The sequence below is a fragment of the Syngnathoides biaculeatus genome, chromosome 11 (genome assembly GCF_019802595.1).
Source record: "Syngnathoides biaculeatus isolate LvHL_M chromosome 11, ASM1980259v1, whole genome shotgun sequence".
Lineage (NCBI taxonomy): Eukaryota > Metazoa > Chordata > Actinopteri > Syngnathiformes > Syngnathidae > Syngnathoides > Syngnathoides biaculeatus.
Window position 1 is genome coordinate 21,286,807 of NC_084650.1, and position 23,050 is coordinate 21,309,856.

Genomic DNA, 23,050 nt, shown 5'->3' on the forward strand with positions numbered 1-23,050 from the left:
AGGCCTCTTTCAGGTTTCATAAAAGATGGGTTACCTACCACATCCATGTCACTAAAGTTTCTTTCGGCTTGTCCCTTTCGGGGTCGCCACAGCGTGTCATCTCAGATGAACGCACATATGTTTTGGCACAATTTTTACGCCGGATGCCCTTCCTGACGCAACCCTTCTCAGGGAGTGGAGGCCCCAGTGGGATACGAACCCACAACCCCTGGTTTATCAAACCAGTGCTCTAACCACTGAGCTACAGGGCCTCCCCACATCCATGTCACTGCATTACTGAATATGGATTGTCCTGCGTGTTTAGACACCCACAAATTGTGGGACCATTTTTTTTTCTTCACCAATATTTCCCAAGTGACAGAAACAAGAAATGTGTCTTTGGCTCACCGGTGGGTCAGCTGATCGATAAAATCTCTTTCCTGGGAAATATAGGATTTTCTTGCCCTAATAACTGTGATCGACTCCATGTGAACCAAAGGCAGAGAGATCCAAAGACCCAAAGACGTCATGCCTGAAGATAACAGAAGTCTTGATAGCCTTTTCTTCGCTTATTTGTTTGTTGGTAAGTTGTATTTGACTGTTGTTCCAGGAATCAGAAATAAAGACAGACAGCTGGGAGTGCAAGGCTTGACAAAAGCTCCATTAGAAGGTTAATTGCCAGAGAATCTTAATTACATGACAAGTCAGATCGTAATAGTGATGCTAACTTGTAACAAAAAAAGAAAAACAAAAGCTCAAAAGTACTTTTTCCAGTGTGTCCTGTGGAATAGAAAAAATATTGCAAACAAAATGGCTTGTCCTCAATTTCCTACAAGGCATACCATGTAGCAGGGGTACTTGATTCCAAATCTTAAAGGACCATAAATGTGTTTTTTTTTCACTGAGTTAAAGGTCCATTTTTTGATTTTGGTCATGGCACATGCCTGTAATAATTTGAAACAAAATGTCCTTTTCATTTAATACAACAAAATTATGAACTAAAATTAAATGTCATTTCCAATGTCTTTTTTTAAATGAATAGTTGAATGAATTCAAAGCAAATCAGCAAGGGGTGAATAACAAGGAAACAAGGAAAATGTGGATGGTGTGGGGAGCGTGGGGCAAAGAGAGATGAGGGACAGAAAGAGACCCATACTGTGATGGATGCCTACGGAGAGTCCCAGGAGTGCAAAGAAGGTCGGGAGCTGGTGGACCAGGCCGACCGGTAGCTGGAGCATGCCTGACAAGCTGCATCGGAGCCACTGACACATCTCTGTGTCTGAGCACTGACTCAAGTGGACACCACAGACTACAATCCGACTTGAATCTCAAACATAGCCACTCAGGCAGGGACCTTTGAATGACATGACTACATCTTCTCCAAGCGGTCATAAATAAATTCAAGAAACACATATCAACTTTGAAGCCATAAGCATAAAACTCTTTCCAGAACGAGAAGGGAGCTCAGACCTCCAAAATGTTACAACAACACAAATATGCAGTTAATTAAAGTAAAATTATTTTTTCCCCAGCTGCCACGCCACATTTTTCTACAAACTGGTTTTTAAACTGCATACTGTAAATTGCTCTGACTTGCTTTTATGCCACTACTCTTCCACCTTGTATCCCTCTTCTTCAGTCTCTGGCAACATATTTTCTGAGATGGACAAGCACTGGGAGATTCATTTGAGGCTGGAATTGCACACATCACAGCAATATTGAATCTAACCAAGCCAGACTGCAGCAAAAGGACATTTGGACGAGTGAAATTGGATATTCTAGTGGTTCAATACATTTGAGGTCAAGACTGGGTAGAGGCAAAGGCAATTATTTATGTTTGGCAGAGAACTTGACCAAAGTCTCAAATAGAACAAAGCATTAATGGTATCATTACTGTAATCAGCAGAACTGATGCATACTCCTTGTTGAATGCTGGAACTCCCTTAAGAACAAACAAGTTGGACAGCAACATTTGTTTGTATTTACGACATATGCTGTGACCTGGATGAGATATATATTGGTCCTCTAAGACTAAATTGTGTGTTTCCCCTGTGGAGAGAAAATCCGTTTTTTTTTTCCTGCAGGTCCGCCCCCCACCCCCAATGGAAGGTGTTAGTTGGAAAAAGCAACACTGTTAATCATATATCTCAGAAGGACATACTGTAAATCCCTGTGCTAGTAGAGGTGGTATTAATAAAGTGTTTACTGTGCCACTTCCTCATTGCAGCACACTTGTAATTTGTCATAAAACAAATTTATGTCTACAGGGTGGAGAACAAACACATAGTAGTCTTTTAGGACAGACAGTATCATGGTCCCTTTGCTGTTCCATTAGTTCGGTGGAGTCAACAAAACACTGTCATACTCTATATCTGTCATGGCACATATTCAGAGCTTATAAACTAAATGTAATAAGGAATCTGAGTTCAGGTCATTCTAAGAACACATTTACCACTATTATTTGTAAAATGTGTACACCATTCCAGAGTAATTGGTTTTTGAACAAATGGGGAAAGAAAATGGAGAACGCATCATTAGCATTGGTGAAAAGAGCACAGGCACTTTTTTTCACTTTGATGAGCTTTGTATAAAGGTTTGACGCTGATTATTTCGGATTGGATCTGTTCTTCTAAATGCCAGATTGCATTACCATCATGCCCAGTGGGTCTGGTAGTGTCCACAGTAGAAAAAGGATGCTTGATTTATGGGTGCTGCATCAGGATAACAGGAACACATTTTACCATTTCTCTGCATGCACATAATGCAATCAAATTACGTAGAATATGATTTAGTGTAAAGCATAATAATGGAATCAAAATGATGTACTGAACTGTACACAAATGGAAGTATAAGTGAAACGTAAAATGTTCAACAGCATCTCGAGTGAATTTATCAGACGCACAGTGTGCTGGCTGATGTACAATAATGAATAAAATTGTTTGTATCCCTCGGTTGATGAAGGAAAAGTCCATAATGATGACTAAAAGAACTTGACAAAAGTAATATGAAAAATATACAGTAAAAAGTATTTTATTTCACAACCCTCATGAGGATCAGAAAATGGATGGATGATGTATTTTATTTTATTTTGTAAAATTACACAACTTTAAGAAATCCCTGAAATTACATGATTTTTGTAACTCTCAATAAGACGAGGTATTTTTGCCCACCGTTTTTTGTGTTTGTTGTTGTTGTTGTTATCCTTTTGGACAATTTATCCAATTTGTTTACTTTCCAAATTATATAATGCCACATTGTTGGCACTGCTGGAGAGTGGAGATGCTGCTTGATGGACATCGGGGAAAAGCTTTGCTGTGGCCCACTGTAGTGGCTGATGCCTGGGATCAATAGCAGCTAATTACAAGCCACATTGATCGAGAAGACCCACTAATTTAGAGTCAAGCCCAGGCCTATTCCGAACAGAACCATTGAAGCAACTCCAATCCCACCCTCTGGCCCTGTAAACATCTCTCTCAGCAGTCAGCAGCTCATTATCTCTGAGTCGCAACTGGTTGGGCATTTGTCTGTCTCATGGGATTAACTTCATCACTGGAGATTTGGACACCTGGACTGAAATGAGAGATTCTCAAATACTCTGTTCACTTGCTCCATCCATTCTCACAGTATGGTGATGAAGACTTTTCATATGACCAACTTATAAGTCCGTTATATTTTATGCTCACAAGACAATCAGAGTTGTCATACCCACCTCTTCTTTCTTCTTCTTTTCCTTTCGGCTTGTCCCGTTAGGGGTCGCCACAGCGTGTCATCTTTTGCCATCTTAGCCTATCTCCTGCATCTTCCTCTCTAACCCCAACTGCCCTCATGTCTTCCCTCACCACATCCATAAACCTTCTCTTTGGTCTTCCTCTCGCTCTTTTGCCTGGGAGCTCCATCCTCAGCATCCTTCTACCAATATACTCACTCTCTCGCCTCTGAACATGTCCAAACCATCGAAGTCTGCTCTCTCGAATCTTGTCTCCAAAACATCCAGCTTTGGCTGTCCCTCTAATGAGCTCATTTCTAATCCTATCCAACCTGGTCACTCCGAGCGAGAACCTCAACATCTTCATTTCTGCCACCTCCAGTTCAGCTTCCTGTTGTTTCTTCAGTGCCACCGTCTCTAATCCGTACATCATGGCCGGCCTCACCACTGTTTTGTAAACTTTGCCCTTCATCCTAGCAGACACTCTTCTGTCACATAACACACCAGACACCTTTCGCCAGCTGTTCCAACCTGCTTGGACCCGTTTCTTCACTTCCTGACCACACTCTCCATTGCTCTGTATTGTTGACCCCAAGTATTTGAAGTCGTCCACCCTCGCTATCTCTTCTCCCTGTAGCCTCACTCTTCCCCCTCTACTTTTCTCATTCACGCACATATATTCTGTGTTGTCATACCCACCATTAAGAGAAAACAAAGCATTTACAGTAAGTCGTGTACAATGGCTCACAAAAATGTGGCTTCTATAATGCAAGCCAAGGCCTAATAGTAAAAATAAAAACATTGCTGTAACAATGAAAATAAATGAAATCATACCTAATCTTGAAACAAGCCCAGGTACCCGATGCATGGCAGCTGGGTTTCTAAAGCTTTTGCATAGACTAGTCCAGCGGTCCCCAACCTTTTTGAAACTGAGTTACTTGTGTGAAGGGCTATTAGTCTAATACACACAGAAATAACAAATTTGCTCCAATTTTGGGGGCTAAATCATCTCCTTATCGTCATTGGACTACTATATTTTCTCCATGAACACTATGGTTTGTGGTCACACAATAAAATCCTGACTTTTCACAATATGGTCATTATCAAATTTACACCTATGCAAGTTTGATTTCAAGAATAGGACTCAATATAAGCTGTATGCAGCTCACAGACAAGTTGTGCTATTTATTTTTTTGTAGCGAGAAAAAAAAAAGACAGTACCTTAGGAGTGACAAGTTTTTAGAACAGCCACACTGGAAGCATGTTGGTCACTCTGGGTCTAGTCATATAAGATAGTTGGATGATACACGGAATAAAAATGTAGATAGAAAAGACTTTTTTTTCCCCCCTTAGTTTCCTGTCAGTGCAATATTTTTAGGAAGGAATAATTAATAGTTGTAGGTGAAGCAACTTTTCTGCACTGCAGCCGTCCACCCCTTGTTTATGTAGCATTGCTCTCAGGCTAAGTTTATTTAGTCAATTTACTGTACTGTATCTTAGCATCAGTCAATCTTTCAGCACTACGCTACTTGCAAGATTGCCTTCCTCAACAGATGATTGACACTTTTCCAAACTCAGCATTTTCCCCTCACACTTATTCCTTTTCTTTTTCTTCAGTCTCACCTCATTATTGTATTTTGCTCCAATTGCCGGATCACCGTGGGCTCCCCTTAAAGTCCACATCCATTGCTTCTGAATTTAACTGAAGGAGAGCTGGGAGTGTAATTGGCTTTTGGACTATGGTGTGGTCCTTTAATGGCATCTGTAAGCACAAGCACATGGACATGAGGAAATGAACCCCAGTGCTTAACCTAAAATGCCATATAGCATATATAACTTTCTGTCTTCAACATCTAAAGTAAGATAAGGTTTGCACAAAAGTTAATAAATAAAAATGTTTGTAAAGCCAATAAGTGCTTAAGTGTCTTTGATCCACACATGCTGAACATAAGCAGAAATAGTGCGCATCATGAAATGCAAGATATTTTCATTTAATTCTAGGCACCTCTCAATGTCCTTGATTTAAAAAAAAATGTTTTTTTCTACACTGGATTTTTTATAAATAGTTTTTTGCACAGAGATGATTAAATACAAAATTATTAGGGGTAGCAAAATCTCTGGACCGAAAGAGAAAAATTATATATTTTTTTTCAATCCATCTTCAGCAGATGCACTGAGTCAGTCATAATGAAAACATATTGTCTTATTCCCCTGGTTTCCCATAGTACGGTCCTTCCGAACCTTTCTGGATACTCTAATAGTCTCTGCTTGCATGGCAGATTTTATCTGGGTTTGCTCAACTGTGACAATCCTGTTAGAGCTGTGATTTGGTTATGTGTTTAAACAACAAAATCACTAATTCCACATCCACTTCTTAAACTGTATTTTTTTCCCCACAGTACAGTAGCCACTATGATAGCAAGGCAGAGCCTTAGGTCTTTGAGCTGTGCTAAACTAATGCAGCCCCTCCGCTAAAATAGTATTAACTGGAATTACTCTTATTTTACATAACTTTAAATTACTATTACAGCCAAGGATGGGCCTGGTGTTTATCAGTTGTGATGTCAAAGATTAATGAGCAAAGGGACATTTAAGATGGAATGCTGGCTCAATTCAGGGAGTCTGTGTGTGGAATTGCATGAATTGTAGCCAATTGGAGCATTTGTATCAATGTGCATTCTGTTATTGCTCATGGGAATAAAGTATCTGAAAGACATCAACTATTTCATCCTTTACCACGGCTAAGGCCATTACAATATCAATTGGGGTTACAATGGAGTGGGGTTTTCTTACAACTGTACATATATGTAGTCATATGTCAGTTACTCACATTTGAAAAATGTACAGGTGTGGTCAGTCATTCCCGCAGATATAAAGTTTCGGGTGTGGTCCACCAGTCATGCCCGCAGATATAAAGTTGCGGGTGCGTGTTCTGTTTGCAGTTGTGAGTGTACCCCTTTAAGAGTGGAGGGGGGGCGGCGTCTGGTAAACTAGTAAGTAGAAGTAGGCTGAGGAGCAGCTCATTGTTGAGATACCATGTGCTTTCGCGTTATAAAAAAAACAAAAAAAAGACATCAGGCTATGGTTCACTGCGCTGGATCGGTTTTCATGTGCGCTGAGAGTGTGCCACAAGTGCGCAATTGGGCAGTGGCACAGCTTAGAGGGAACACTGGTCAAGACTACACAAAACAACCAACGTCTTTCAATATCCATGTATTTCTTAGCTGTAACAAATTTTACACGCGTGATTTTTCATGCTTGACTGTGCAGATTTGCGAGTGCAATGGCGCGCGGACGCATACGCGCCCGTCAAATCCCAGTGACTAAATACGTACCCCTGATGAATTGGAATTAAAGTGTAGGGTACACATTTCTCAAAACCTGTAAGTGACGTTGGCATATTAGAATGAAAGTGTACAGCTTTTTCACAACCTCTAGATGGCAACATGTATTTATAAAATGTGAAATGTTTTTTTCCCCATTTAATCCTATACTTATCTATAATGCACACTATTGAAATTTTACAAATTTTGGAAGAAAAAACATCCATTACACATGATAATTTACAGTACTGCAATACAAGAGAATGGAAGAAATGGCAGGCATCCTGGGGTCCAGATGGCAGCTCGACCTGGATGTGATCATCCAGCTGTGGCTCTCTCGACTGGCTATATAACTATGGTACAGAGAGTGACTAGCCTTTCTTTTATGTGACTTTAGTAATTGGGAATCAGAGGGCCATCCAGCTAAACAAAATTAGTAATAACAGTTACTTTTATTGAAAAATAATGGAGCAATGAATGTGTTCTCAATCCACACAGGACAGATTGTAGCCTCTGATGGGCCATGTCTGGCCCAGAGGCCATATCTTTGACACCACTACTTTAGATGGAAGCGTTCCAACTAATTGGTTCACAAAAAGATTAATATCTTGAGAGTTCATGTGCACACAAAGATCCCTGGTAGCAAACGATTTGTCATTTGAACTCTCCATCCTAAGATAAAGGGAGCGCTTGCATAATGCTAGGAAATAATACATCTATTCATTTTCTGAGCTGCTTATCCACACAAGGGTCTCGGGAGTGCCAGAGCCTATCCCAGCTATCTTCAGGAAGGAGGTGGGGTATTTTGCACTTTGGTACAGCTTTGCTTTTTTTTTCGGTTTAAGTACTGTAGTAATATTGTTTAGTTGCGTGATAAACAGTTACATTTCTAAAAGAATGAAGCACACCAGGCATATACAAGCTACTGATATAAAAACAATCAACAAAAAAAAAGAAATGTCATGCATGTCCTAAACGAGATGAATTGTCTATGTAATTAATGTCATTACTGAAAATCAAAAAAATCCAAAGAAGCCTAATGAGACAGCTCAGACATAAGAAAATACACACCACGTGAGTCAAGAAAACACATTGTAGTAATCCAAGGCTGCTGCAAATGTACATGAAACTTTAATTAACAGTTACCTTACAATAGTGAAAAACCTCTAAACACCTTTGACTTACACTGTGCTAATTTCCTCAGCATTCAACACACTAGTAAGGTGAAAATTAAAGTTAAATAAAGGTTTTATCTGGATAACATTTGTCTTGTATACAAACAGTATAGATTCACTTGTGCTAGACTGGACAGAAAAGTGTCTGGCGATAAGGGACTTTTCACACGTTGAATGTAACATCATGCGTTCAGTCTTTATTAGAAGTGGGTAGAGTAGCCACATATAATACAGAGTACTGTTACTTTAGAAGAGTAATACTCAAGTAAAAGTAAAAATGTTTTCATCCAAATACTGATGAGTAAGTCTGAGAAAGTACTTAATGGAAAAACTACTCAAGTAGAGTAACTTCTGATTTATTTTTGTTTATTCAGAACATGAACATTAAGTAAAATAAAAAAATGTATTGAAGTCGACAGACAACTAGCACCATTTAAATTCTTAATTTCCCAAAACCCAACAACACATGCAATGTGTGCTACAGATACATTATTTGGTTCATTCACTTCCACAACTTCATGAAGTAGCTGTTTGTTGAACAGACTTATTAATTCTGTGTGTGTGTTCGACACCACAGGGATAGTGCTAATTTTTACATATCTACAGCCAAAATAAAAATAGAAACATCTGTAACTTACCGCATGATGTTGTCCCAAGTTAGAAGTGGGCTGTAATATCAAAGTTTAGGCACTAAAAGTTCAAGAGCTGCATGATAAAGCAGTTTTTTTGGAGTGTTTACTCTGCAGCTGTCCCCCGCCCCCCTGCCCCACCCACCAATTGAGTCATTTGATTGGCTCACGAAGGGTGTGTGTGTGGTCATTTGACTTCCTTGTGTCATCTGATTGGTGGGAATTGAGTCATTTTGATTAGCTCACAAAGGCTATGTGTGCAGTCATGTGACTGTCTCTCTGATGGTTGAATTGCAGTCAAATGATGTTAGTGATCCCGTTTAAGTGGTGCAACGGGCAACCTATGTAGAAGTCCAAGACTGAGTTTCTAAATAGACAGATGCAAGAATGAATAAATAAAAGTAGTGAATGGCATGTCGATCATTGTAACTGAGGAAAAGTATCAATCCTTCTCAAATTAAATACTCAAGTACGGTGTATTTAAAGTACTGTGACAAATACATTCACACATGTGATTGGCTGGGGACCAGTTAAAGGTTCATCCATCGCACTCGAAAATAGTTGGGATCGGTTTCAGCACCTGCGTGACTCAAGTAAGGATAATCTGTACAGAAAATAGATGGATGGATGGTTACTTGTGCAAATGTAATGGAATAAATGTAGCACATCACAACCTACTTTGATCTTTATGGAACATAACTTGAACCTTGATTGAACCTAAGGAGAAATTTAGGAGCAACGGAACTCCACATCAACAAGGGATTTCCAGGAACTGTGCAGAAAGTTATGGCAAAAAAAATATATATATTTACGAGTATTTAAAAATACATGATTTAAATTTCATAAGTCATGGGTCAGCAGCTTCAAAATAGCATTGGTGATAAAAATCTGTTCCTTGGCCCTTAGTTGTTTCTATCTGGATGAGAACACACTGTGCATAAACACACAGGTGCCAACACACACATACACACAAATATTGCTTTTCATTGTTGAAGTTGTACTATTCACCAAAGATTATTTGACAAATCCGCACACATAGCCCTTTCCATTATCAAGATGAACTGCTCGTGTCCCTCAGTACCGAAGACAAATGTGCTAAGTCAGACAGCACTCAGCCGCTGTCCAAAAGAATGCCCGCTGTCATATGGTTGTGCTTTTCTCTAACGCATCTCCACCTTGTACTTTGCTGCTGACAAAGAGCTACAACTCCAAACTGGACTTCTCCAAATTTCATAAGTCATACAAATAAAGGGGAATTATATAAAAGTAACATTTAGACTTGAGGCAATCTCATGTTTTCCAGTTCAAATCTGATAAAATGTTTTACCTTTTTGTAGTTTATACCAAATTCTCATGTGACCATGTTAATTGGCAAAAGGGTTAGAAAGAAAAGTAGTTAGGCCTTCAACTCTCTGAAGTTTCAATCCACTTTAGAATATAGGGTTAACATTTACAGAATTGGCATCCCATACTGTCTTCATGTTATTCTGTTTTGGTTGTCAACATGTTTTGTTGACACTTCTAGTCATACCTACACACCGATTGTGTATGATTTTTTTAAATCCCCCAACCCCACCCAATTTCTCATTACAAATCTCTTCACACACAGTATACACCATAGAATTTTTACCCTAACCCATACCAAAGTGGTCGAGTATACCACTACACCATCAGTGACTAGGCCTGTAAATGAAAACTTAATTCCAGAATCTTTGTATAATGATACGTCAATACCAACACTGCAATATGCTGGAGTAATGGAGTCGCAGCACTAAAAAGTGCGAATTAAAATAATGTACAATCATTTAAATAGATCACAATTTAGTTTTGTTGAAAAAAAATTATCAGGACAGATATTTGTAATATCCCTAAGTGTACTGTATATATATTATTTTCAAATTGATCTGTGTAACATTTTACATATACATTTGTTTCATTAAAAAAAAAAAGGAAATTATTTTTTTCTACCACCCTCATGGACACATAAGTTGTTGTAAAAAAAAAAAATGATTTTGTTCTCAATCACATGGACCTTTACAGTTCTAAAGTTGACAAAAATTGATGACATCCCCTGATCTAAACAGCCCGATCAAGCAAGGAAAAATGCAAAACCCCATTTTGGAAGAAAGGAAGAAGCCTTGAGAAGAGACCGACCACAGATGGACGGATTCTTCTTTCAGGATGACCACGCTGCAATGGATGTCGAGTGGGCAACATTTATCACATTCTATGGTGCTGTACGATGTTAATTAATGTGGCACAAGTGTCCGTTTAACGAGGTTAAGCACCATAGGTACTGGAGTTGCTTATGCTACAGTATGTCTTCATCAAAAACCCGATGACGCAAATTGAATTGCATCAAATGTGGTAATTTCCACACAAATATAAACACAATTTCAAGCAATGTACTCAACAGTGTTACAGCTAACTGAGCCACAAAATAAAGAATTGTTCAACCACCTTGTACTAAATTGTATTTTAATTTAAGGGGTCCCTAGGAAGTCCAATAATTCTTATTAACCAAGAATTCGGCACTGGTGACTAAGTCAATTTAATGTGTACTAGCTTCAGCAACCAGACACAGGAGAAAGTCAGTCGTTGTGATGATGCCAAAAGTTACTCGTAAGGTTCTGGCTCTAATACTACAACAAACATAACAGTATTAGTATAACATTCTGTTTTAATTTTTATTTATTTTTTTCCCAAATGTTTTTTTTTTTTTTGGGTGGGGGCATTTTGTGATTCTCTGCTGTGACAACGTTGCTGTGCGAAAAGGTAAAGTCATTCTTGAATAGTCACGGGCCTCAACCCCTAATTAATAACCCCAAAGGAGAACAGGATTACCCATGGGTCTTGTACTATTCATTGAATTGTGTGTGTGCAAATAATTTGGTCCATCTTGTGTATTGGTGCATGCATTCAAAGGATTATTGAAATAACGTCAGACTACTCCTCCGTCTTATTTAACCTGCATATTCCTCATCCGTCTTATTTAACCTGCATATTCCTCCAGTGGCTAAATCTGAGTTATAAATCTGCCCACATAGGCCCTGCTGACTTCTAATTCTAGATCTCTCAGTCATGCGTGCATCCATGAAGGTGCAATTACTAGCAATGGAGTTTCTACTTCCTATCTGACAATTACATCTGTTAGATTAAGAGTTTTTCTGCCTGGAAAAAGATAAATCAATTATTGTGATTGATTAGGATGTTAATAACCAATTAAATAGAAGTCAAGGCTACAGAGCACTGCTGTTGATTGGGCTGAAATAAGAGTGACGCTTCAGGATGAGAAGGATCAATTTAGTGGATCAAATATTTGCATTTTATTGCTGCATAAGCGTGGACAAGAACTAATTTGGGTAATTGCTAGTGCCAGACAATGAAATAGAACGCATAAGCCAATAGGGTGATGTAGTATTAACACAGAGTACCACATGTATTGGGAAAACACCAATCACAGAATTTGTAGTCATAGGTTTTATTAACTGTTGAGGTAGAGAAAAAAAATATTTTTGGCACATTTTAAAAGTGCTACACTAAAATAAAAAATGTAATACAGTCAATGTGATTTGAGGAATGCAATCGTGCGCCATCGCGGTCGCAGATCTGCACAGTAGAGCACGAAAAATAACTGGTAAAATTTGAAACGAGTAAAAAAGTAGATATTGAAAGACATTTCTTATTTTGTGTAGTCTTGACATTAATTTACGTGTTTATTTCATAAAGATTGTTCACTAAACAAGCCTGCGCCTAAACAATCAGTATTCACCCGGACACAGGAAATGCAAGTTAACCAGACTGAGCATGTTCGGAAGTTATGTCAAAAGCGCATGTTCAGAGCTTCTTCAACCACTGCGAGCGCATTTGTTGTTAAAAGTCATCAACAACATGAGCCACATCAAAGGAAATTCAGGTACACTGAAAACATTTCTGGGACATAGCAGGTAATATTTCAGTATCTACGTATTATAAGTATGGGATTGTGATTTACTTTGACTTGATCTAAGTTCTAACAGACTAGTCTGCCTATTTATCTAAATACGAACGGTCATTTTCCCTGTGATCCACGTTATCTTGAAGTTGAAAACTTTTCCCTGCTACATGCATTAGGAAGATATAGATCGTCTACTGCTAGCTTTCATCAATGGATCGACAATAGATAGCGCTGTAAATTACGCTAAATTATAACAATACATCACGATTGCTGACAGGAATGTTTGTTGCAATGTATTGCTAGCTTGTTGCCACGAATGCCGATTATGTTGAACTAAACTTTCAGCATTTTCAAAACATTGGGGGTATAGACTGTTCGTGTTTATTCCTTGACAGGCCAGTGCATTTAACTTTTCTTCAGATACAAGAATTTTTATTGATGAAAAAATGTAAAAACCGTTTGATATCAACTTATAGTAATAGTTGAAATTGGAAATGATCACTTCTGAGTTTGAAATTTTTGTTTTCTATTTTAGTTCTGTATTTGTTTATTTTACCTTTAATTTAGAGTTTTGTTATATGAATCCAGTAAATTCTTTTAAGGTCTTGAGATTCCATCCCTAATCACACCCACAACTTTATCTGCAGGCATGACTGACCACACCCGTAAATTTTTCAAGTGTGAGTGACTGGTAATATGTGCAGGATGTTAATTTTACGTTTGAGGAAACGTTGGTAGTTGCCCATGGTCGCCGGGATCGCGCCAGAAGAGCGTTGTTTGAACGCTAGTGAACGTCAGTGATCGCTGGGAATCGGCAGAGAATGCCGGTCCAGAAAAAAAGTTTTGAACATGCACAAAAGTTCTCACCGAGACCAGCATTCAGCAACGTTTAATTTTAAACGCTGCAGAACGTTCAAGAACGTTTGTGGAACGTTTTACTAAGGTTCGCCGAGCATTGCACACGTTTGGCTATCGTTAGTCAGTCGTAACTCTTGCTTTACTTGGTTGTTACTTAATCATTTGCTTTGCAGTGAACAACTTACTGGCAACCTGTCAACAACCACTGAACAATCTCCTAGCGCACACAGCGTGTAACAAAAGTCAAATGAACGTCCTTTGGCGTCCATTGAGCGTCATTCGTGCGTTTCCCGAACGTCCATGCATATGGGTATATAAACCAATGCTTTGCGTTCTTACTTGCAGCGTTAGTTGCTGAAGTCTGCACCCCACCTTTTTTTCGTCTAGGCAGCATGATGCTGACTGTTCAAACTCACGAGAACAACTGAAGTGAGTATGAAATTTCCAACGTTTTCGTTCCCGTTCCACTGTAAAAATTACACGCCAGCAAAACGCTATTCTGTCATTATGCAACCGTTTAGTCACACGCTCAACACGCTCGTCTAACAATGATAAATCGCTCGTCGCGCGCCAGTGACACGTTAGTACACGCCAATGGTTTTTAGGGGTATCTTATTTGGTCGCTGTTACACACTTCTCACGCGTTAGACACACGTTAGTGATGCGGCAGATGTGTTATCCTCATTTGAGAACGCTGAAAAATAGAACCATTGAAATGTTCAGAGAACTTTGACCAGAACGTCATGGTGTGACGGGCCATTATGCACGTAGTGCAGGTGTAGATTTGTATTTTTCCATCCAGCCTAATTTAGCATATGAAGCAAAGCACTGCTTCCAGATGATTGGCCATAGTTTCATTAGCAGCATCGCTTCTTTCTTGCCGACTCATTCTTTCAACTCAAAGGGCCTCAATTCACTATTGAAACTACATGAGGACCTGAATTGTAAGCAATTAAATACCAAAGCGTAATATCACACATTTATTGTGTGTTCGAAAATGTTTCCTCTTTTTATACTCATGTTTGTGAATCACAAGTGTGGTGCACTTGTCCTGCCCCCCCCCCCCCCCCCCCCCCCCCCCCGTCCTGCCGCTCCTTCTGCCTCCATTTTTGAAAAGCTTCTAGTTGTTCCATTCTTTCCCAGGCACGGCTTCATACTCATTTCATTTCTCATTTACTGACTGATAATCAGAATGTCATTACTGTGTTCAAACTGGGCCACAGTAGGGGTAATTGAGCAGCATAAAAAGGCATTTGAAAGAGGGCTGAATAATAGAACTGGAGATGTGGGTGGCTGAGTGGCAAGGTGGACCTGGACCTGCTCCCCTCAGGTGTTTTGCTTCAATGGAGTGGCATCCACTCTGGCATTACTGGTTTACGACGACTGCTTCAAGCTCATTTTTCAGCCCCAGCACATTTGAGGCTGAAAAGGCATCAACAGTAATTTGAAAGAAAGGGAGAAAATCAATAGAAGTGTTTTTTGGAAGGTCAAAGTCAAGCATCAACAATCACTTTGCTTCATGCAACACCTGTAGATTAAGATGCAATGGCAGGTGGTTTCGTCCTTGATGTGGGTGCTTTTATGACAAGTCCCCATCAGTAAATCTATACACTGAGCACGTCTACCCAGGTGGAGGTTAAGCCCATTTCTCACCAGGATGCTACAACAACTTTATCTCTCATAACGACTCCATTAGAGCTGCCTCTGTTTCTCTCCTCCAAAGTGACTGCATAATTAATCACTGGGTCAATGGGTTTTAACTGTTGTGTTCCTTCTTGTGTCATAAACAATATATGACAGCACAGCCCAAAAAATGGCCAAATTGACTCCTTAAGTTGCACTGACGACAAAACAAAAGTCCTTTCACACTTGGATCCCATTAAATTGCCGCGAAAGATGCAACACTAAAGCAGGTATTTATGTCAGCATCTTTCAGACCTAACTCAACAAAGGAGGACAGTAATTATTAGTTGCCCTTTATGGTGTCTAACGTATGCCAATGACACTATGGCAGAAGACGTAACATTCGCAGATCGACTTCATATCCCCCTCTAGCATTGATTCCTTACATAAGGTACATGAACTTGGCAAAAATATATAAAAAGTGCTACCTTTAAGGCAGGGCTCTTATACTATATGTTATTTGTTTAATTGATCATTTCTCTCCACCATCCGCTGATTGTAGTGTGGCAACTTGGCAAAGGGCCAGTTCCGTTTGGCTGTGGCGGTACATTTCCATCTCATTCATCACATAAAGACAGATAATCAGAAAGTCATTACAGTAGCTTGACACCAGTGCTTGCCCCAGGAAGACAGAGTAATTGAGTACCACAGAAGGGGCGAGAGCAGACCGAGCCAAGGATATGTGGTAATAAATGTGAGATGTCTACATAAGAGGTGTGGGGGGTTGGATAACAGAGACATGGATGTTCAGAAAGAGAGACTGACAGTTGGAGGAGGAAGCAAACTATTTGGGTTTGGGCACCAAGACAACAAATTGCAAAAAATGACAACACCTCCAAATTTTCTATGAGTTTGGTGACTAGGAAGGCTTGGTGTGGCTAAAGGGTTCATTACACTCTTTTTTTCCACAACCAGTAAGCTGCTTCAAAGGACCAAAAATACAGTATGAGATTCCACCCAGTTGTGAGGCATGCTGTTTTATCACGGCAGGGATTCGGTACTGACAAAAACTTGCCAAACGTTGCTAAAATTTGGGATTCATGAAGCATGCCCTCTATTGGCTTTATAGGGTAATATAGCAAACTTTGCAATCAGATCAAATAAAAATATAGGGCAGAGGAAAGCCATCACACTTCAGAGTTAGAGGACATTTTTTAATTTCATATTCCTAGCAAGTGTTCAAACACGTTTTATCACAAGCATTTTCACGGTTGTAATTTTCTCTGAAGTTGTATTTCAGTATAATAATAATAATAATAGCAGCACAGTGGATCACTGGTTCCACCTTTGACCCCAGGTCTGCCTCACACTTCTGAGGACCTAGGTTTGAATCAGGCTATGCATGTATGTTGTTTGCATGTCCTCCTCAGTGTGTCTTTAATTTTCCTTAAAATAAATTAACCGAGCAGACTTGGCTGATATCAAGTGGAAGAGCATTTTATTGAGGGAATTGGGGCTCGGACTAAAAAGGCTCATTCAACAGACAACTTCCCATTTATTTTTGGGATTGCCGCTTCTAGCACAGAGACAGTGTTACAACGTAATTTTCCACAAGTTCCTTTAAATACAATGGTGCTAAGCCATTTAAAATCTTGGACGTTAAAAGCCACACTGTAAAATCCACTCTGACGTAAACAGGGAGCCAGTGAATGGAGAGTAATACAGGACTAATACCTTGAATGGTCTTTCTGGACAAAGCATAAAAAAGAACATTGCAACAGTTCAGCCTAGATGTCACAAAAGCATGAATTAGGGTCTCTGCATCATTCACTGAGAAGATTGTTTTGATCCTTGCAATTTTGCAAAGATGGAAACAAGCCAGGTGTGTTATCTCGTTTACATGCAACTCAAATAAAAGAGTCTGGTCAAGGAGTGCACCAAGAATCTCTACCTTATCCTTGCGATCAATAACACATTCATCAAAAGACAGGGTGGAATTGTTAAAATGACTATATTTCAATGGTCCAATACTAATCATTTTGGTCTTTGATGGCTTTAGAAGAACAAATCTTGAGACAGTTTAATGCCAACAACAAATAATTCAGTACTTTTGTACTGTTAGAAAAACATTGTTTGACAGTGACAGATTCACAATGACTAGGATATAGGATCCGAGTGTTGGTCAAAAGTTTGCAATAGTCCCACTGTTTTTTTTTAATGAGTGTAATTATTCTGAGTTTATTGAAAATGCAACTGGACAGAAAAGGGACAGAGTGGACAAAGATTGAAAATCACAGCAAACTTAAGTGCTGATAGCAAACACAAAAATGAAGGACTAATTATTTTACCATATTTTAAAGAAAGTAGAAACAGCCACGTTACTAGCCTAGTATTGACCTGAAACTTCAGTAAAGATCAAACTAGCAACTTTACATCAGAATGAACTGGTACATAACTAACAAAAACAATGTCTCACAGGATCACAAACTAATTCTGTGTTGCAACGGTGCGTTAATAAAGGAATCAACGTTTTACAGAGCATTTAATTCAATATATTACTCTTTTTCTTGTCTTGTTTTTACCAGTGTCGTGTGACATTTTTCCACCAAAATGCTGACTTCCAGTCCGTATTCTTCTAAATAAAAACCTATATGCTTAAAACAAGAAGTCAAGATGAAATTTGCACCTATAAACCATTTGATGTGGAAAACTAAAATCATATATTTAACTTATACCTTGAAAAACTAGTGATTATTACGTCAATTGATTTAGTTCGGCACATACTGCCTTTTAGTTAAAAGGTTTAATATTGACACTGGTTATGAAGAGCCCAGAGTCAAATCCTCATTTTAGTTTATTTGCTGCATGCTACTAAGAACATTTATTTTCATAATTCGGATGCCCTTTATTCAAACCATGCAAACTTTTATGAACCAGCCCCCAAAAAGAATCGGAATCAAGCTTCAGCACACACACAATGAAAGTCGAGGGTGTCAGATCCCTTGCCAAGTGCCGTGTGAAAAAGCCTTAAGGGTTGGTGTGTCCCTGTGTGTTTGTTATTATATCTGCGTGCTCACACTTGCCCATGTCAGCACTATTATTTCCAATACCAGTAACATGCGCCATTAATTTTAGACAGGGCAATCCATTTAATGATAAGACTGCAGTTATAATGTTCGTTAGTACACCTCAGCCTACAATAAACAATTTTGGCCACACATATTGCAGCAGTTGTATAAAAAATATCAATTGGACAGAAAATAAAAACTTTGCGGCTTTTTTTACGACATGTAAAATAAAGCCCAAAGCCTGTGTGATGATGATGCAGTATGTGTATAATAGAATTCTAGACACAGTGGGTGTCTACCTCATTATGATGCACAACTTAGCTGAAAATCATGAGTATTCACCATGTTTTGGCCATGTTTTCAAAAGTCTTTCATTTTTTAACAAAGGGTGCTGGCACACATATTCTTTGTGCATATTATCTGTGTATCTATTGAGAGGAAGGGAGGGAGAAAGAGACAAACGAAAAACAATTACCATTTGGAGTCGTCACAAAAGCATGTTTGACAAATGCCAAATTGTATATTTTGTCGTATTCTGTAGTCACCAGAGTCCCCGTTGGTTGCATTGACAACAAAAAATGTGTCAGAGGACCCCCCCCTCTAGTGTTTTAGTGACGATTATTGCTCTTCTCACTGACATTTCACATTGGTGCCTCTCACTTAGGTAAGTATGTTTGTGTCCATTTACACATTTTTTTCTATGGTTTGGTCACTATGTCCTTCTATTGCTGTTAGGTGTCACTGTCCAGTTTAACAAAGGTACACTATTAGACATTTCTGTAACTTCTAGTTATTTACCAAATACCTGAGAATAAAATACTGGTCAGTATATCTGCAGCACTGTAAGGCATCTCTGCATATTCTATAGTTATTTACCACTTGCCACTATCATAGCATAAATTACTGTAAGCAATTATACTGTACATCTAAAATAGCTGGTCATACCTATACGGAAGACAAAGTTTGAGTCGGACTAACCCCCAAAAACTGATATCCCCCAATAACATTCCTGGCAGAGTTCTGCAGGTCTGCTCTTCAAAGCTGGTGAAGGTGTTTTACAATCTTATTTAAGCTGTCCTGCATTCTCTGATAATTGCCCATCTGTTTCAAAACCATCAATATAGTGCCCCTCCCCAAGAAAAAACAAGTAACCTTTCTAAATGATTACCGCCCCATTGAACTAACCTTAATCATGAAGAAGTGCTCTGACAAAGTAACCACGGCACATGAAGAAGGGGCTCCTGGACACAGTGAACCCTCTCCAGTCTGCTTTTCTGTAGAACTGCTCCAGTGACAATGCCATGAACACAGTAATCCATGCTGCCTTCACACACCTCAAAGAATAGGACACTTATGATTGAATGCTAACTCTTAACAGCTCAGCATTCAACATGGTCATCCCAAGCAGACTAGCTGAGAAGTTCCTTATCCTTACAGTAACACCGCACCTCCTCTTCAAGTGGGTGCTGGATTTTCCTCACAGAAAGACCCCAGAATGTCAGAGTTCGCACCCAGATATCAGGCACAAGGAGAGTGAGCATTGGGACCCCAAGGCTGTTTTCTCAGCCCTCTCCTGTACACCCTCTTCAAGCCATGACTGTCACATCCCAGGATGACACCACCCTCACCAGGTTTGGTGATGACATGACAGTGATTGGGATGATCTCTGGTGGAGCAGAGACAGACTGCAGGAATAAGGTGGGACAGCTGGTGTCCTGGTGGTGGGAAAATTTTCTCTCTTGTTGGAAAGACTCAAGATGATTATCGACCCAGAGCACTTTTAACCAATTATCATCAGTTAGACAGGTGGAAAGGGTGAAAACTTTCAAACTCCTCACAACCATTGCCACATGGACTGATAACATACAGCACATTAAGCGAAAGGCTTAACAGAGACTGTTCTTCTTGAGAAACCAAAGAACATTTGAAATTCCCCCAAACTGCTCAGCAACTTCTGTAGCTGCAAAGTGGAAAACATCCCGACCAACTCCATCACAATACGGTATGGGAACAGGACAGGAAGCCTCTAAAGCATATCATTAAAAATACATTTGTGGAGCCCTTATACCACAACACTGCTTTTAGCTGTGTCAGAAAGAGGGTACAGAACATGATCAGACAGCACACAGTGACAACACACTTATTAAACTTCCATTTGACAGACGCTACACGAGTGTCACAACCAGAATAAGACTAAAACAAAAAATGTCTACCATATGGCATCACACTCCAATCGCAGAACCACACTGCAAAATTTCTTCTGCTTACTTGCACGTTTACACTACTTTACCTACATTCCAATACTTTAAGTTGAGCAGTTAGATCTTTGAATTTTACAACAGTACATATTGTTTCTGTATCAGTGACAATGTAACTGCTGAGTATAAAAATAATGTCAAAGTGACAAGTCAACAAAACATCATCAATATTAAGTTGAAAGACTGTTGGAACATCTGTTGCTAGTGATGAGGGGGCCAGCTAAGACAAGCTTTATGTATGTTTTTAAATGTGATGATAGTAAAGAATTTGTATATTTCACAATTATTGGAATAATATTCCTGGATTAGCACAATAATGCAGTGATCCCAAATCAGAACATCCCAAGACAAACATTTTCTCACCAAACAAATACTACAAATTCACCTCAACGCGGCCAAATTAGCACTGATGGCTACATTTAACCAGATTTGCAAGTCAAACTGCCAACAATGGACATTCACTTCTCAAAGAACAACCACTCCAGTTTTGGCAAAAATAATGGCCACCTGGACTCATCTTGAACAAGAGTGCCTGTGGTGGCTGGGAAAATCATCTTCTGAATAAATGGCCTGCATCTGCCATAGTTTTCCCTTTCCAACATATCTGCTTTGGGCCAAAACAAAAATCACGAGTTCACAATTTATTCATCTGAACAAAGTACACCTTTTATACAGCCATCTATCTTGTTTACAGGTTAGTTTTGTGAGTGTCATGGGCAGCTGGAGCTTAACCCAGCCAACGTAGGATAGGAGGCTGGATACCGGGACTGTCACCTGTCAATCACATGGAGACAATTCTTCACACTCACATTCACACCTACTATCACCGTAGAGTTTTCAATAAAGCTAACAATGTTTTTGGGCTGTGAGTCTTGTAAAAACATAATGCAAATCAGTTGTCAAAAAAAATTCCCTGAAAATGAAGGTTCAATGACTACAACTTAACTATTTAAACAGCACTCACAAAACATGTTAACTCAAGAATGACAGCATAAATCCAATGAAAAACCTACCCGCAACAAAGTTTTGCACTGTTCATAAGTGTTGAACCCAATCGTCGACTAACACCTACAGCCACTGATTGTGTACTATAGTGTACACGGCTGAGTTTAGTGTAGGCAGCGTGGGTTCAGTTCCCACTCAGTGACTATATACGCCCTGCGATTGACTGGCAACCAGTTCAGGTTGTGGTCTGCCTTTCCCTGAAGGCATCTGGGGAAGTCTCCAGCGCCCTGCAACCCTAACCAGGATAAGCTGTGTTGAAAATGTATGGATGGATGGATCTGCCCTGCAATTGGCTGCCAACCAGTTCAGGGTGTCCCCAACTATTATTCGAAGAATGCTGGGATAGGCTCCGGCACTCCCGCGACCCTTGTAAGGATAAGCAGCTCAGAAAATGAATGCATTCCATTTAAGACTATTTTAAAACAGTTTAAAAATTTAGATTCTGCCATAGTCATTTTTCACTCAAAGAATAAGCAAAATAGAATTTGTTTATCCATGCTTCAGAAGAGTGAATAGGAAGGAGGACTAAATGCTACCAATTTTAAACTAAGTCTTTTTCAATTTCAATTCTTTATCAAATGGATGCACCTTCATTCGTTGCATCATTCTTGGTTTATTGGAACCCAATGGAAATAAATGTGGAACAAACTCTCATAACTCCTGTTTATTTCTACAAGTCTCAAACGCCATAACTGTTTCAAGAACCCAATAATTTTATCCAGTCTAGAAACGACAGAATCTCAATTACCTTGCACGGCATGATCTCCCCAATCCTGGACAATCCAGATTTCGAAAATAACATATCCATTTATTTTAGGACATGGGAACAACTTGGTATTGACTACCTGCAACAACTCCTGGAGCCTCCTCTCAAGCACCAACTGCCCTCACAACATCCATCAATTTCCACTTACCAATAACTAAATGGGAAGAAGGCATTTCTATATCTGCTTGCTATAAATATTGGATGCAGATGTGACAATATGTTGAGGATGACAATAAATATACATCTATAGTTGATACAAAATAAAGTGCTCTACAGAATACCCTTTACTCAATACAGTACAGTATGCACAAAATGGGTTTCTCTTCATTTAGCAAATGTACTCCATTTCCCCAAAATACCACACACCTATTTTTACTATATGAGAACACATACCATCTCAATGCTTTTGAAATTTGATTATTCAAAAACCCTCGTAATTTTGAAATACATATGTCCACAGAATTCCACGTTTCCCAAGATTGCACATGCTCAGTGACTTAAGCAAAGTAGCGCTCCCAAATAAATATTCACAATCAATACTCATCACGTAGATATCGCTAAGAAAAAATTACTACACTAGAAAAATAAACAACCTGTCAATATTAATCACTGGGTTAATCTCGTCATAGAATATATTGCACCGGGAAAAATATCAGCAGAATGAAAAATGATAATGCACTATGTGGAAAAGAATTCCAGACACACTGTGTGTCTGCCTCATTA

General features: G+C 39.2%; 1 protein-coding gene and 1 non-coding gene across 2 annotated transcripts in view; both read right to left on the minus strand.

Annotated features, from left to right (window-relative positions):
- tenm2a (teneurin transmembrane protein 2a) overlaps positions 1-23,050 on the minus strand; it is a 336,697-nt gene that overhangs the window by 251,064 nt on the left and 62,583 nt on the right. The window contains exon 5 of the mRNA XM_061834544.1: positions 5,309-5,447. The gene's annotated coding sequence lies outside the window, so the exon portion shown is untranslated. The remainder of the gene's footprint in view (positions 1-5,308; positions 5,448-23,050) is intronic.
- trnai-gau (transfer RNA isoleucine (anticodon GAU)) lies at positions 179-251 on the minus strand. The gene has a single exon. It is a non-coding gene; the product is annotated as a tRNA-Ile (tRNA).